Here is a 15,359-nt window from a genome sequence, read left to right on the forward strand (position 1 = left end):
GTTTTTTTATTCTTGTTCAACTCAATAGTTGGTTTTGAGATAGAAAGGTGTGGATCTCGTGATTTCTCCCACTTGAAATTATGAGCTAAATATGAATTTCCATCAATAATGACATCAATAATGACAAGTATGGTTAATAAGATAAATCATAGAAGAAATCATAAAAATGATTGGCCTGTCCATAAATAGCATCCTTATCCCATTGAAGATATCTTTAGAGCCATGCTTCAACATCTACATTGACCTTTTGAGAGAGATATGATATGGAGATAGAGTGCATGTAGCTATCCTATAGATATAACACCATGAGTGGAACATGGAGGACTCTATAAGGGACTAGGTCTTCTAACCAAGGAAACTTGTGTAAGTAATGGAGAGATTCAAGTCTTTGAATAAGAATGAGAGGAAAGAGATTGCATATCAAAATAGAATGTGTGTCTATTAGAGGGAACATATCCTTGGTCAAAAATCCATAGGTATACGATGCCATGTAGGAGACAATCCTAAGGAATAAAACCATGTTGAGCATTAGGGTAAAGGCTTGAGAATTAAGCACTAAGTAGAGGTAAGTCATAGGCCTAAGAGACAAGGATATAAAGAACATAATCTTCTAGAGGAGTCATGGAGTTAACAAGAGGACCATGTTAAGAAGAGGTGTAACCGCTACATCCACAGCGAGAGGATATTAGATTAACATGAATCCATATTAATACAATGAGTTAAATCTCGTTCATATTCCAAGAGGTAAGTAGAACTTTCATATTCATCCATTCATTCATATTTCTCATATTATCTAGAAAATCATCTAAACTAAAACAAAAATTGCAAAGGATTATGTGTATAACAAAAGAAATATTCCTAACCAAACATTAGAATAATATAGTCCAATAACGTGTAATTTGTCATATAAACTATATTAGAAATATGTATACAATGAATTTCTCCATCTTGTAATTCATTTATTAAATACCTAACTAGAAATTATTCAACTAAGCAAAAGTATTTGTTTGGTAAACAAGGATTTTAGTTAAAAAAAGGTTTTTTTTTAACTATAAAATTAATTTTGGTAAACCTAATATGGAGGATCTTAGTGGATCCAATGAGATTGTGGTAAAAAAAAAGGAACCCTCCTTCGATAATAATTCAATGAAAAAATGTTAAGATTTAATTTTGAATGATAAAATCAAATGAAAAGAACAGTTTTGTGTCTACTAAGAGAAAATAAAAACGAGAGAAAGAAATTGCCCTACTCCAACATCGATGGGAATACATTTTAGTCACTCAAAATTTTATAGCTAAAGAAAATAACCCTTCTATAAAACTAGAGTCAATGTATAAGAAGCAAGAGTTCTTTTGGAAGTAAAAGTTAAGGATTAAAATTTTTTAATGGATCTTACCAAAGATAAAGATCCTATAATGAAACTTAAATTCACCTTTTTATAAAGTATGAAAGCCATCATGTTTTTTTTCTGGGTTAGACACATGGAGAAACCCCCCCAAGCGTTTCCCCTTATTTTGAGGATGGTACCAGAAATGAACCGTAGAATATCTAAGGTACAAGGTCAATCCATAAATAGGATTAAAGTTTATAATCATTATGATATCAACATTTCACTTTGTAGGAATTCAACATAAGTGGTGAGGATAAAAGTATCCCTCCAAACCACCCAAGATAAACCTAATTCGACATTGAATCCATCCTGGATAACTCCCAAAATGAAATCCACTAAAATATGAGAATATCACTTGTTTGTAATTTCTTGATACTTCTTGCATAAAAAAAGAATTATAGTTTGATCCAAGAGCGTCCTTTACATTGGTAAATTCCACATATACCAAATAAATTCTTCTAATGAGTCATAGTTTCCATGTGGCTTTCTATTTGTTTCTAGTGAAGAGAAAAGCATGGTTGAATGTAAAGTATTTTGGAATGTATAGGGAAAATCATGGAGAAAGTCAGAATTCAAATCATGGAATACATTTGGAGGGAAAATCATGGAATAAATATGAAGCATAAAACATGGAATATGTGTAGAGGGAAATGGTTGGTGAATAAAAAAATGCAAAGAAAGGAAAATTCTAGAGGGCTAAGGTTAGAGCATACCTATACTTAACTAAACTAGCTATCTAAATAAAGACATTCCATTACATTAATAATAACAAGAAAATTAGGCCACAAAATTATTACCTTTTAATTGTTGTGCATCCATCTCGAGACTCCATTTAACATAGTCAAAACTATCAAAATGACACATTGACCAAACTTCCCCTTTCTTGTTAAACAATCCTACAAATAGATAAAGGGGCCAACAAGCCTTGACTAGATGCATTGATTCTCTCTATGTGTGAATGTTATTACTAAGGTTCCTTATAATAATTTTATTTCCTTTCAAATAAAGGGGCCAACTTTGGAGCCATAGTGTTATGAAACCAGCTCACAAAAAGATAGAAAAGAGAGGTAAACGCCTTAGAATTCAACCTCTTCAAGGGAGAAACCTCGTTTATATTACACAAATGAACAATTCTTGGATGATAGAAATCAAATTACCTCCTTTCTATATATATGAGTCTAAGGGTTCATCATACAATCAGAGCCAACATAACAATAATAATGTAACTGCACAATAATAACAATAGTGGGCTTCTATGGGGCACAATAATAACAATATGGGGACTACATGGGCATAATAATATAATAAGGGGGTTGCACTAATAACAATAAGGGTTTTCACTAATAACAATAAGGGGATACACTAGTAGTATAGGGACCTAACATGCCCCTCTCCTTCCAAAAGTGTCGTCCTCAACGTTTGAGTAGTTCTGGATGCTTCTGTATAAAATCCTTATCCTGCCATGTGGAATCTTCAGTGGGTAAGTTCTTCAACTTGATGAGATACTCTAAAATTGATCGATTTCGTAGTTGTCGGGTTTTTGTTTTTGTGACTGTTGCAGGTTCCAATATGAATTTTACTTCCTCTTCAAGTTCTGGCAATATTTTTTGGAATGGGATCTTCTGCAAATTTTGAATGAATGCCCACACTTCTTCATCATTCTTCCATTCATCCCTTGCTTCATTTATCCAATTTGGTTGGATAATAGAAATGGCGCACATCAATGCTTCCACATCCTTTCTTGAGAGTGCATCTGCCACAACATTTTTCTTCCCTTTTTTGTAAATGATTTCAAATCATAACCCGACATCTTTGTGACCCATTTTCGTTGCTCTTCAGAGGATAATCTTTGTTCTAAAAATTATTTAAGACTATCATGATCTGTTTTTACCTTGAAGTGTCTTCCCATTAGGTAGGGTTGCCATTTCTTAAGTGCATGTAGTATTGCCAACATTTCTTTCTCATAAATAGCTTCGTGTAAATTCTTCCCTTTGATTGGATGACTTTTGAAAGCAATGTGTCTTTCATCTTGCATTAAAATAGCACAAATTCCATTTCCTAAAGCATCACATTCCACAATAAAGGTTTTTGTGAAGTTCGGCGTAGATAAGACCGATGCTTGGCACATTGCCTCTTTAAGATTTTCAAAGGCCTTTGTTGCTTCTAGAGTCCATGAAAATGCATCTTTCTATAATAATGTTGTTAGAGGTGATGGTATTCTCCCATAATTCTTAACAGACTTGCGATAATACCCTATCAACTCGAGAAATCTTCACAGATGCTTTATGGATGTGGGGATTTTCCATTCCTTAATGGATTTAATTTTTCTAGGGTCTACTTTAACACCTTCATGAGATACAATATGACCTAGATATTTCGCCTCTTGTACTCCAAAGAAAAATTTGGAGCTTTTTACATATAATTGCTTCTCCTTCAATAGTTTCAACACCCTGTCAACATGTTGAACACGATCCTTCCAAGACTTGATGTAGATTAGTATATCATCAATAAATACTAACACAAATTTTCTAAGGGAGGGTTTGAAAATAGAATTCATGAAACCTTGAAATGTAGAAGGTGCATTGGTAAGGCCAAAAGGCATGACCAAAAATTCATAATGACCCTCATGAGCTCTAAATGTTGTTTTCAGAATGTCTTCAGTCTTCATTCTGATTTGATGATATCCTGAACGAAGATCCAACTTGGTGAATTAAATTGATCAATGAAATTCATCCAATAATTCATCAATGACAGGAATGGGAAATTTATCTTTAATAGTGAGCTTGTTGAGCTCCCTATAATCCGGACACATGCGCCATGATCCATCCTTCTTCAGCACCAATACTACTGGAGTAGAGAAAGAACTTTGACTAGGTTGAATTATACCAGCCTCTAGCATTTCTACAAGCATACGTTCAATCTCACTCTTTTGGGCATATGGATATTTGTACGACCTCATGTCTGGAGAAACACTTCCTAGAATCAAATGAATAGCATTATCATGATCACGAATAAGTGGGAGGCCTTTGGAAGTCTCAAATATATTGGAATGAGTGTCCAAGACTTTTTGGAGATCTGGAGAAATAGATGATTTCAATGTGGGAACCTCTAGAGAACATAATTGTGCACTTACGCCTTGTTATTCCTTCTTTAGAAGCTTTTTCATACTGTTAGAGCTGATTATCTTTTTCAATTTCCCTGCAATACCCCTTAATTCAACTTCCTTTCCTTCCACACAAAATTTCATGAAAAGTTCTTGAAAATTAAAAGCTATTGTGCCCAAGGATTGTAGCCATTGGAATCTTAGTACAACATCAGCACCACTGATTGGAATGGAAAGCATTGATCTATTCAATACATATTATCCCATGGATAGCTTGATATTATGCCACTTTCCAGAGCAATTTATGGTTCCTCCACCTGCAACCATCACTTGACACTCTGATGCTGGATATAGGAAGCAATTTAATTTCTTGGCTATATTACAATGAATAAAATTATGGGTACTTCATCAATCAATCAACACTATTACCTTTTTCTTCTTGATATGTCCTTCTACCTTGATAGTTTGAGGAGCAGTAATTCCAACCAATGCATTACAAGATATCGTCAGATTCATTTCTTCTTTATCTAGGGTTTGTTCCTAGAGTATATCCTCTTCTTTTGACATTTCTTGTTCATTTTCTTCCTCCTCTTCACAATCTATGTAGAATAATTTCTTCTCAGCACACTAATGACCTTTAGTGTATTTTCTATCACAACTATAACAAAGCCCTTTTTCTCTTTTTTCTTCCAATTTTTGTGGTGTCAGTCTTGTAGGTTGTGGAAAGCTAGGGGAAACAACACTTCCATCTTTATAGTTGTGAGTGGTAGGCTTCCTGGTTGCCATAATTTTGCTTTCCATTTTTCTTGCTAACCTGAATGCCTTCTCCAATGAATCAGGTTCCCAAAGTCGAACTCATGTTGGATATTATGCTTTAAAGTCCTTATGAAGAAACCAATTCTATGCTCCTCTGGAATATATTTTACCCTTATGTTCAATTTTTGGAAGTCCTCAATGTGCTCCATCATTGAACCCTTTTGTTTGAGATTTATCAATTGGCTAAAAAAGGTGTTTCCTTTTGTATCCTCATAATGTGCTATCATTTCTTCTGTAAAAATTTCCCAAGTGAAATTTTTTTTATGAGAGCAGAGCTATCGATACAATAAAAATTATTTTGGTTCCAAATATAAAGTTTCAATATGTACCTTTTGTATGTTTTGCACATTATCGAGACCGAAAAATTGCTCCATCTGTAGTATCCATGTTCCGAGATTCTTGCCATCAAACTTCCTCATATTGATTTTTGGAACATGGTGGGTCTTCAATCCAACATTAGAGTCTATGAAATCATGATTAACATTTCTTTTGTTCTTATCATGAGTTTCCATTACTGCCCTTTCACCATTAGTAACAATTTCTTGTAGCAACGTATTCAAATTTATCTTCAATTCTTCCATCTTAGCATCCATGCCATTCATCTTAGTGTCCATGCCATTCATCTTATCTTACATGTCATCCATCTTGGCTTCCATGTCATCCATCTTAGCTTCCACGCCATTCGTATTATCTTCCACACCATTCATCTTAGCTTCAATTACCTTTCGTGAGAGTGAAATTTGTTGTACTTGGTCTTGTAATTTTGATATATCATGTTGCATTTCTTCCTCTTCTTCACCAGTCATGTTAGAGCTTTCAGGTTTCTTACTAGGTATCTCCATTTTATTTCTTCGAGGGATCAATTAATTCTAATAATTCTCCACTATTCCCTTTGAATTTCTTCAAACTAATTTTTCAAACCAATCTTATGAAAAATAAAAAAAAACTCCACACCATTTTTTCACTTTGTAAGAGCTCGATATTGAATTTGTTGTATCTCTGTAACTGCAAATCTTGAATATCTGAAATGTCATCCTGTAGTATCTCTTCGATTCGTCTTTCTAACATCACAAGTTTGATCAAGATTACATTCTCCAAGGAAGATTTATGCCAAATCACCCATAGTGACCTAATTATAGACTAGTTCAGTAGAGAGAACTTGTACGAAGTGCCACGTGTCACTGTTTTGACCTTAGTACCTAAAATGGATATACAAAAAAATAAAGGTTGTCCTATTTCTGAAACTTCTTACGAAATTTCAATCTGATGCTCAGAAAAAAAATTATGATGATTTTCCCCAGGTCACCTGTTTGGAATGTAATTCGAGAGTCTGCAAAGACCCTAACATTCGCAAGTCATATCTCCAAAAATATAGTGAGACAAGCTCTGAAATTTGGTCCCAAAGTTCAGAATGATTTTGGCTCAAATGGTTTATTTTTAGCTTCTGAAACGTTGTAGAAAAAAATTATAGCAAAAATGCCACAATGACCTGTTTGAAGTAGCGAAACCCTAGAATCCAAAGCTCTGATACCAAATATTATGAAACCAGCTCACAAAAAGATAGAAAAGAGAGATCAATGCCTTAGAATTCAACCTCTTTGAGGGGGCAACCTCCTTTACATTACACAAATTAACAATTCTTGGATGATACAAATGAAAAGACCTCCTTTCTATATATAGGAGTGTAAGGGGTCATAATACAATTAAAGCCGACATAACAATAATAATGTAACTGCACAATAATAACAATAGTGGGCTTCTATGGGAGACAATAATAATAATATGGGGACTACATGGGCACAACAATATAATAAGGGGGTTCCACTAATAACAATAAGTGGTTACACTAGTAGTATACTGACCTAACACATAGTAAGAGCATTTGTCTGAAATATATATATGGATTAAAGTTTTTCTTCAATTACCAAAAATAATTCATTCTCAAACAATGAAATATTGATACTTGACCTCGTATGGTTATACTAGCTTCATTTATGTTATTACTTATCACCTCCAATCAACAAAACTTTTAAGCCACTTGAGCTCTAAAACGGTTTGTTTTGTGTTTGGTTGGAACTATCCAAGGCTATTATTTTCTTCTATAGTCACATCATCTAACTCTACTATTTTGTCATCAATGACCGTAATTTCCTTCAATTTTTCCTACTTCCCAATAGGTTTAGTTTATGCATTGGGTTCATTATTAAAATATTGAATCTTCTCTCAATTGGTTGATTTCATTTCTGTATAAATCCCACAAATCCTCCACTTCATTGCATATTATATAGCTTTTAATAATTTCTATGCAGCTAATCGTAAATGTTGTTTGTTCTAGCAACCAAGGAGCTAATCTTCTCCATATGTTCCTACAACTACTAATTTATTTATGTGCTCATTCCCCAACTAAGTTTACAACAAAGGGTCATATTCCCACAACTGTGTCCAAGATGCACAAATATTATCCAAGCATTCAATAAGTATATATTTTGGGACAAAGTAAAAATGTCAAAATCAAATTATTTAAACTCATATGATATTTTTTTATAAGTGTAATTCAAACATCTCTAACTTGTTATCATCCTACTACTATACCCAATGTTCTAGACCTCTATTTCAAATGACTTTGGAATGTTAAACCTACAACTATGTTGGCTTGCTAAAGTTCAATGTGGCTTTGCTCATTATAGACCACTTTATCAATTACCTCCTCATTGGAAAATCAATCCATCTAGAATAGATATATCATAGAATAATAAAAAAAAGATGATAATACGCTCTAATGCCTTATATCTAGAGGCTCTAATTGGATGTCAATATAAGGGTATCCTACTAATAATTAATTGTTCTAACTGTAATACTATGTGGGCCTCCAACACTAAATGTATTCACTATGACCTAGACTATTTTTGGACTTTATTTTTTGTGGATCTTACTAGGAAGGGAGTGATATATGCATGATCCTAATAGAATCACAGCATGGCCATAACAATTGGTTGCATCCTATATTAGTTGATCCAACTATATCATCATAAGTATCTAATATAAAAAAATATAAAACTTAGGTTCAAATATAGATTCATGTAATGGAATTACTTGTTCCTTATCCTAAGGTATTTCTTCTATCGCAATGTCCTCCACATATGGAAAATCATTCAAATAGTCACCCACACCTAAACAAAAACAAGCATCTTTGGGGTCCTCATTGCTAGGAATCCTACCAAGCCATCCCCATTCTACAACCTATAAGTATTTGATGAGCCCCTAAATCACCTGCTTGTAATCACCCTTTCATGAATACTTTCCCTTCCATAGTCCCTCAAATTTTTTCATTCTATATTTGAATTCCTTAAGAAATTATCAATTATTAGCTGTTTTAAGCCATAAAATTTTCTTTTTATTGATGTATATGGAATAAATATGAGATCACATCGTTGAGATATTTAGATTTCATAAGTAACATAGTTAAGATTTATAGTCCCATACGTTGTGGAATAGTATGTTGTCAAACCCTATTATGCAAAAGACTAAAAAATCCTATTCTTTATACTCATGTTGAATCTTTTTGATAAATTTATATTGAAAAATTCAAAGGCAGAATGGGTTTTTGCTCAAAATACATTACCAAATTAAATAATTTTCTATAGAATCACAACTATGTCAAGGAATAGATTGTTGCTATGGAATATGTCATAAATGAAAGCTTTGTTTTTGAATCCCATTATGGAGCATTACAATTCTTCAAATTTTTCCTCTCACTATATGATAGAGGAATCATGATGATAAATAGCTCAAGGAAATCACACATCAAGAAATCATATAACTCATATCACTTGTTCAGTTCTTGGATTATTCATAATACCAAGATAGAAATTCTTGATTTGTATGAATTCTATTGGAGAGAACCATAAATTCCATGGATTCTATTCTAGCAGGATATGAAAGTTCATATTTTCATACACAACAATTTATATAGCTTATGATAGCTTAGAATTCATAACCAACAAACTTCGGGAATGATTTTCCTTCATTTGAGATTAGAATTTCAAATTCCTTAGCTAATTCAACATCAAATTTATTATTTCCATTTTCTTTCTATGAATATTATTTTTGTTTGGGGGATTAAATACTATTCTTTCTTTACAGTAAAGTATTACTCTAAATTACAACTATTATTTGAATCCCTTTTACCCATAGACTAGATTTTTCTCTATTTCTTTTCTTGATTGTGGCATTTTTTGTTTCAATGGTTTGTTGTATGATTTCGAGCATTTCTATTTTTTAATATATCTACATTTGTTTATGTAATCAAACATTATGCCATAGAATAATATAAGTTCAACAATAATTCCTCTTTTGACATACTATGATTATATGTTTGGATAAGGAACTACTTTACTTTCTTCATTATATTATATTTACTTTTTAGTAGTTGTATTTCAACTCCCAAAAGGTAAATGCATTCGACATTAATGAACCAGAGTAGGAAATAGGAACAATATTCCTAGGGAAACTTATGAAGAAAAACACCCATAGCTTTAGTGTTACACACAAAAAATAAAATTTACTTTATCAAAACATAGAATATACAATATAGAGTTAGTTTAGTAGCACTTAAAGTCTCAAAGGTTCCATTACCTATGGATATCACTTTACAAGCTTATGCTCCTTGGTTGATAATTTAACCACAAGCTAGGTTTTCAATATCCCTAACATTGATTTGAATACCTTGACCCATAACTATTGAGGTGGAGTATCTAACAATCCCTTGGGATTTTGTGACATCAATATTGTTGCAAATTTATAGATTGCCACTTTTTTCCACAATTCCTATTGATTTGCTAAGATTTTTGAGAAAGAAAGAATGGTTAAATGGGAAGGACCCTAGGATCTTAATAACTTTTTTTACAAGCAATTTCGTTCTGTATATTGAGTAGTCCTTATTTTGCATGCCTTAATGAAGAAATAAATTAGATCACTTTCACAGAAACCAATTTTAAAAAATTGTGTGAGGAAAGTAGAAGACATTTATGGGGGGGCTTGTCAAACAAGAACAAAAAAAATGAAGGAATACCATCTATTTCATTGGTTTTGTTTTCACTACTATGAATACTTTCATACTTGATTGATGTATTGATTTTATTTTCATAGATATCTTCGATATGTTTGTCCACGCCATTCATATTGTTTTTTATGTACAATCTTGAGTATGCATAGTTCAAGTTTTGGTTAAGGAGAAATTCTTCACTCCACCTCACTCTACTTCACTTTAAATTCCTTATTTGCAAATATCACTACATTTTTTGAAAGTTAATGAGCACATAAAAATAAATATAATAGGGTTAACTAATTTTCATGCACTTAAATTGTCCTACTATGAATAGACTCTTAACCTCCTAATACAGCTCCTACAATGCATTAAGTACACATATATGTAATATTAACATGGTTACCTATTTATATAGAATTGTTCTATATTTATTTGTTGCGGAAATACTTCTTGTTACATTATGTTGCTAAATACTATTTTATTGAAGAGTCCTTTGTGGTTTGATAGTTGTTGAATTTCATATTAGGAAGGAATTATGTGGATCCTCATGTTTCAAACTACATGTCACAACTATAAATAATGCCATGAAAACCCTTTGTTGCTAGAAAACTACCTCCATTATCTTAATCATACAATCCATCATTTACACTTTTTTCTCTTTGTCCTTAAAATAATGTTTAGCTCAAATATTAGTGAATAAAGAATCAATTCATCAATATTATAAGGTTTTAACATTGATATTAGAAGAATCATGACACATGTTGATGAATAATACTACAAAAGTAGAGGAGAATGAGGAACAAGTATGTTTCATGAGCTAGAGGAGAACATGATTGTCACATTAATCATCTCAATGAAAACCCATGAATATAGTTAATATTTAATTTTTTATGGGATAATATAAATAATCATATCCTTCTCACAATTTAGTATGCTCTAACTCATTATCAATGGGCACTACAATCCCAAAACCATAAAATTATACGACATATGAGGGGGTGGGGGCATCTTATCCTTCCATTATCAATAACAATAACAACCATAATGTTCAACTTCTTAATAACCTTGGAAATCCCAACAATGGAAACCACAATATCAACCATATGCATTATTTCCCACTCTTCAATAAAATGAGAACAAAAAATATCTCTTTCCTATTCCTTAGCATTATGAATGTTTGCTAAGCCTACCCGAATTCTAATAGCATGTGAGATGGTATCAATCTGTTAGCTTTATAGCCTGCAGAAACTATAATGTACTCTAGAATGGACATCCTCTACATTAATCATGATAAAATAAAGCAACCTGGCCGTGAATGCTCCAAGGGAGTTGTGAAATTTTTTGCTAAATGAATTAAAAAGAGGGATTAAAGGTTGCAGAATATAGTTCATAGGATATATATTACATTTCTACTTATTTAAATTTTTTGAATTCATACTAAATAACATTTATAATATTACGTTTCTATTTATTTAAATTTTTTGAAGTCATGCTAAATAGTTTATAAATTGTCATTAGATAAACTTAATATAGGAAAGTTTGAGGAATTTGCCCGATGACCTTAGAGAAGAAATTGGAAACATATTTCTCTTTCCTAGCATTTCAAAAAAAATATTGAAATCATATTTCCACTTAGAGAGTCGAGGCCAACTCTTTCCCTCATATTTTGAATTACGTAATTGACTAAAAATATAGTTAAAAAAACTTCAATTTACTAGACCAAATGGACAAGCTTCCAAAACCCATTTCTATGGATCATGACCTTTGAAATAAATTATCCGAGGCAATTTCAATAGCTTCCTTTTGTTATTTAATGAAAAATTTATGCCCGAAATAGTGATTTTTGGTCCCCAAATCCATAATAATAATACTATTCGTTGGCACATTTCACATATTTTGAAGTGTTTATAAAAATGTTTATTGGATATTGGTCTCTTACACTACATTCATCTCCCACTAGAATCTCATCAATTTAAAATTAGATAAAAGAGTTGCGCATGAAAAAGTAATTATCAGATCCAAGTTAGAAATGGCCAACAATGTTGTCATGAAAATTGTTTCTCTGTAGATTTGGAATAGAAATTTGTTGCCTTTAAATTATACTAAATATATCTCTATAAATATACTTGATTTTTCCTTTGGAATCACTCCAATCTAATACCATACAAAAAAATGTCATCAAAACGTTGATGAGTAGTATAGTCTGGCTACCACTTCTTAGCATGTTGATAATGAAAACCACCTAATGCCTTATATATTTGTTTTAATTTATACTTCAAACATTTGTTTTATGTTTATTGGAAGATGAAAGACTTTTAATCTCTCTTTCCCCATAATCTCATCATAAATTGCAAAAAAAATCCTATTTTTTACATGGCACCAAAGGATCAACTAGGTCAACTTATCCATGAAAGGGAAATTACTAAAGAGTTCTTTAAGATTTTACATAAAGGAAAAGTCACTAAGAAATCCAAAAAAGAGAAGGGCCTTTTGTTGCAAGTTTCTAACACCTTTCTGTGGATTTTTTGAGGCCATAAACAAGGGAAATGGAATTTTTTCACCAGGGTAGATGAATGGAATGCAAAACAAATAAAGAGTTGGCTTTGGGAATTAAGTCAAGAAAGTTTAGTGATTAAAAAGAAGATGATACCATGCTATATAAGTAAATCATTCAGTATAATCCTTCTATTGAGGATATTTATATATAGATGAAAATATATTTGTACACAATCGTGCTATGCCAATTGAAAATAATGACACCATGCAATTTCCTGCTTGTCAGAAATACAAGATATTTGTGTTGAAGACAATGTAGTTTCCTTTATTTATGATGTTGACATTGAAGACAAATGGTTTGGAAATCTCATAAATTCTTTTGATATGGATTTAGTCTCTCATAATTTTTTTTATGAATAGTTATATGAGATGGATAAAATGTGATTAAATGCAATATTCCTTTACTAAGGGAGAAATAAATACCATCTTAGAGAAAAAATAAAATAATTAGAAGAAAAAGAAAATAAAAAGGAAAAAACTATATTCTTATAATGAAAACCCCACATCACATTATTGATTTAGATTGGACCACTAGATATTTTTTTGTCCATCTTAGCTCCTTTAGAGTGGAAAAATTGGAGGAAATAACTTATAGGAATGTTTTCACAATTGGGGCCTCCTTCAAAGAATTGGGGTTTGAAACCATTTGAGGCCATTTTGACACCTTATGTAACCATCTCCCACCCCCTTAAGCATCTTGGAATATGCTAGCATTACCCATTTAACTTGATATCCAAGTTCTAGTATGAATATAGGGTTACAACGACATCCTTTTTTCAAGTATATGGAATTTAATTTTGATACCACCCTTGTGTTTAGCTCATCGATAGAATTTTGGTGATATAAATTTTATCTAAATTTGAATCTTGAATTAGATGTTATGATAATTAGAAACTTTTTCCTCTTAAAAAAGGTCATGTCATCATAAGGGCACCACATGGTCTCAATCTAGCCCATGTGACACTATCAGACCATTAGTTTAGGGTCTATGCATACCATGCCGCGATAAGTTGAGTTTACATAATGTGTTAAACATGGTTTTTTATGCAAGGTCAAGGTTTTTGACCATATTACATCCCTCATATCCATGTCACGTTGGATAAAAAATCGCCCAGCTCCTCCTTCCCCACATGAAGTCAACGTTATTATTGGGAATTTTATGGCCCTCAAGTATGATGGGTTAGTTTCCCCAACTCTCATCGTATTGTGAAATATTCTGATGTCGATGACCAAGAGCCTATTGGGTCTACCGTGAGCCATGTACTACACCAACAAGGATGTGAATAGAAGACTATACCAAGTTGGACAAAAAGGAAAAGAGAAAAATATGATTTTGTCTCTTAGATTTGGTATTACTGAATTTTTCAGGGGAAGCTACAATAAATTATTTGTGGGAAATGTGAGGAGCTTTAATGCTAACTTGTTAGTGAACAAATTGATTCTGTGGATGAAGCAGTAAAACTTGATGATGAAGGATAGGGACTTGGTTATAGAGAATCTGAATTCCTTCAATGTTATGGTAAGTCAAATTTTATCTACTGATAATAAGATTTCAAATGAAGATAAGTGTTTTTAGGGTTTTGATATGTTTCTAGATTCACTAAATTTAAAAAATTTCAACTGGAGTTTGTAAGATTTGAGTTACAATGCATTACGGTTCAAATCCAGACTTATCCTATGCAGACTTGGTACAAATTTAAGTGTAGAATAACCAAACTTTGTTCCTAATAATCGCACCAGAATTTGCTAGAGTGAAGAAACCTATTTCACTACATAATCTAAATTACTAATTAAGAAACCTATCACACTTATGCAATCCAAATTACTAATTTATCCTCCATTATGGTGCAATTAACATAAAAACTCTCCTAGAAATAAGATTGGCACTCATTACAATCCATGTTCTTAAATCAATCTAACAATTTATTCTATTCATAAACCATCATGAAAAACTAATCCACGAGGTGCTAAAAATCGAAAGTGAAGTCAACAATGTTTAGAAAAAGAGTTCATATTGTTTCCTATTTAATAATATATCCAAAATTAACTAAGTATCTGAACATATAACATTCGAAATTAATTGAGTAATTGAATAACACACATTTTTCTAATTATCTGAGAAAGTAAATAAAAGACTTACAAATTATAAATTGATAAATCTAATTCAAGAATAACTACGAAATCAAATGAATGACATACTACTCATCAAATGATAAATACGCTACAAATCAAATAATCATCACATTATAAATAAACTAATCAACACACTGTAAATGGTACGTTATTCTCCAAATGTTAACACACATTGTTTCAAAAATAAACAACACATTATTCTTAATCAATCCTCACAAGAATTCAGACTGAACATAAGCTACATGAATTTCTTACCAAAATTATATAGATCCACATATGATTGAGTCACTTTCATTCAGAATAGAGGCATCAA

Source organism: Pinus tabuliformis, chromosome 6 (assembly GCF_031772625.1).
Source record: "Pinus tabuliformis cultivar Carrire ecotype Pingquan chromosome 6, CPIR1, whole genome shotgun sequence".
In the NCBI taxonomy this organism is placed as follows: domain Eukaryota; kingdom Viridiplantae; phylum Streptophyta; class Pinopsida; order Pinales; family Pinaceae; genus Pinus; species Pinus tabuliformis.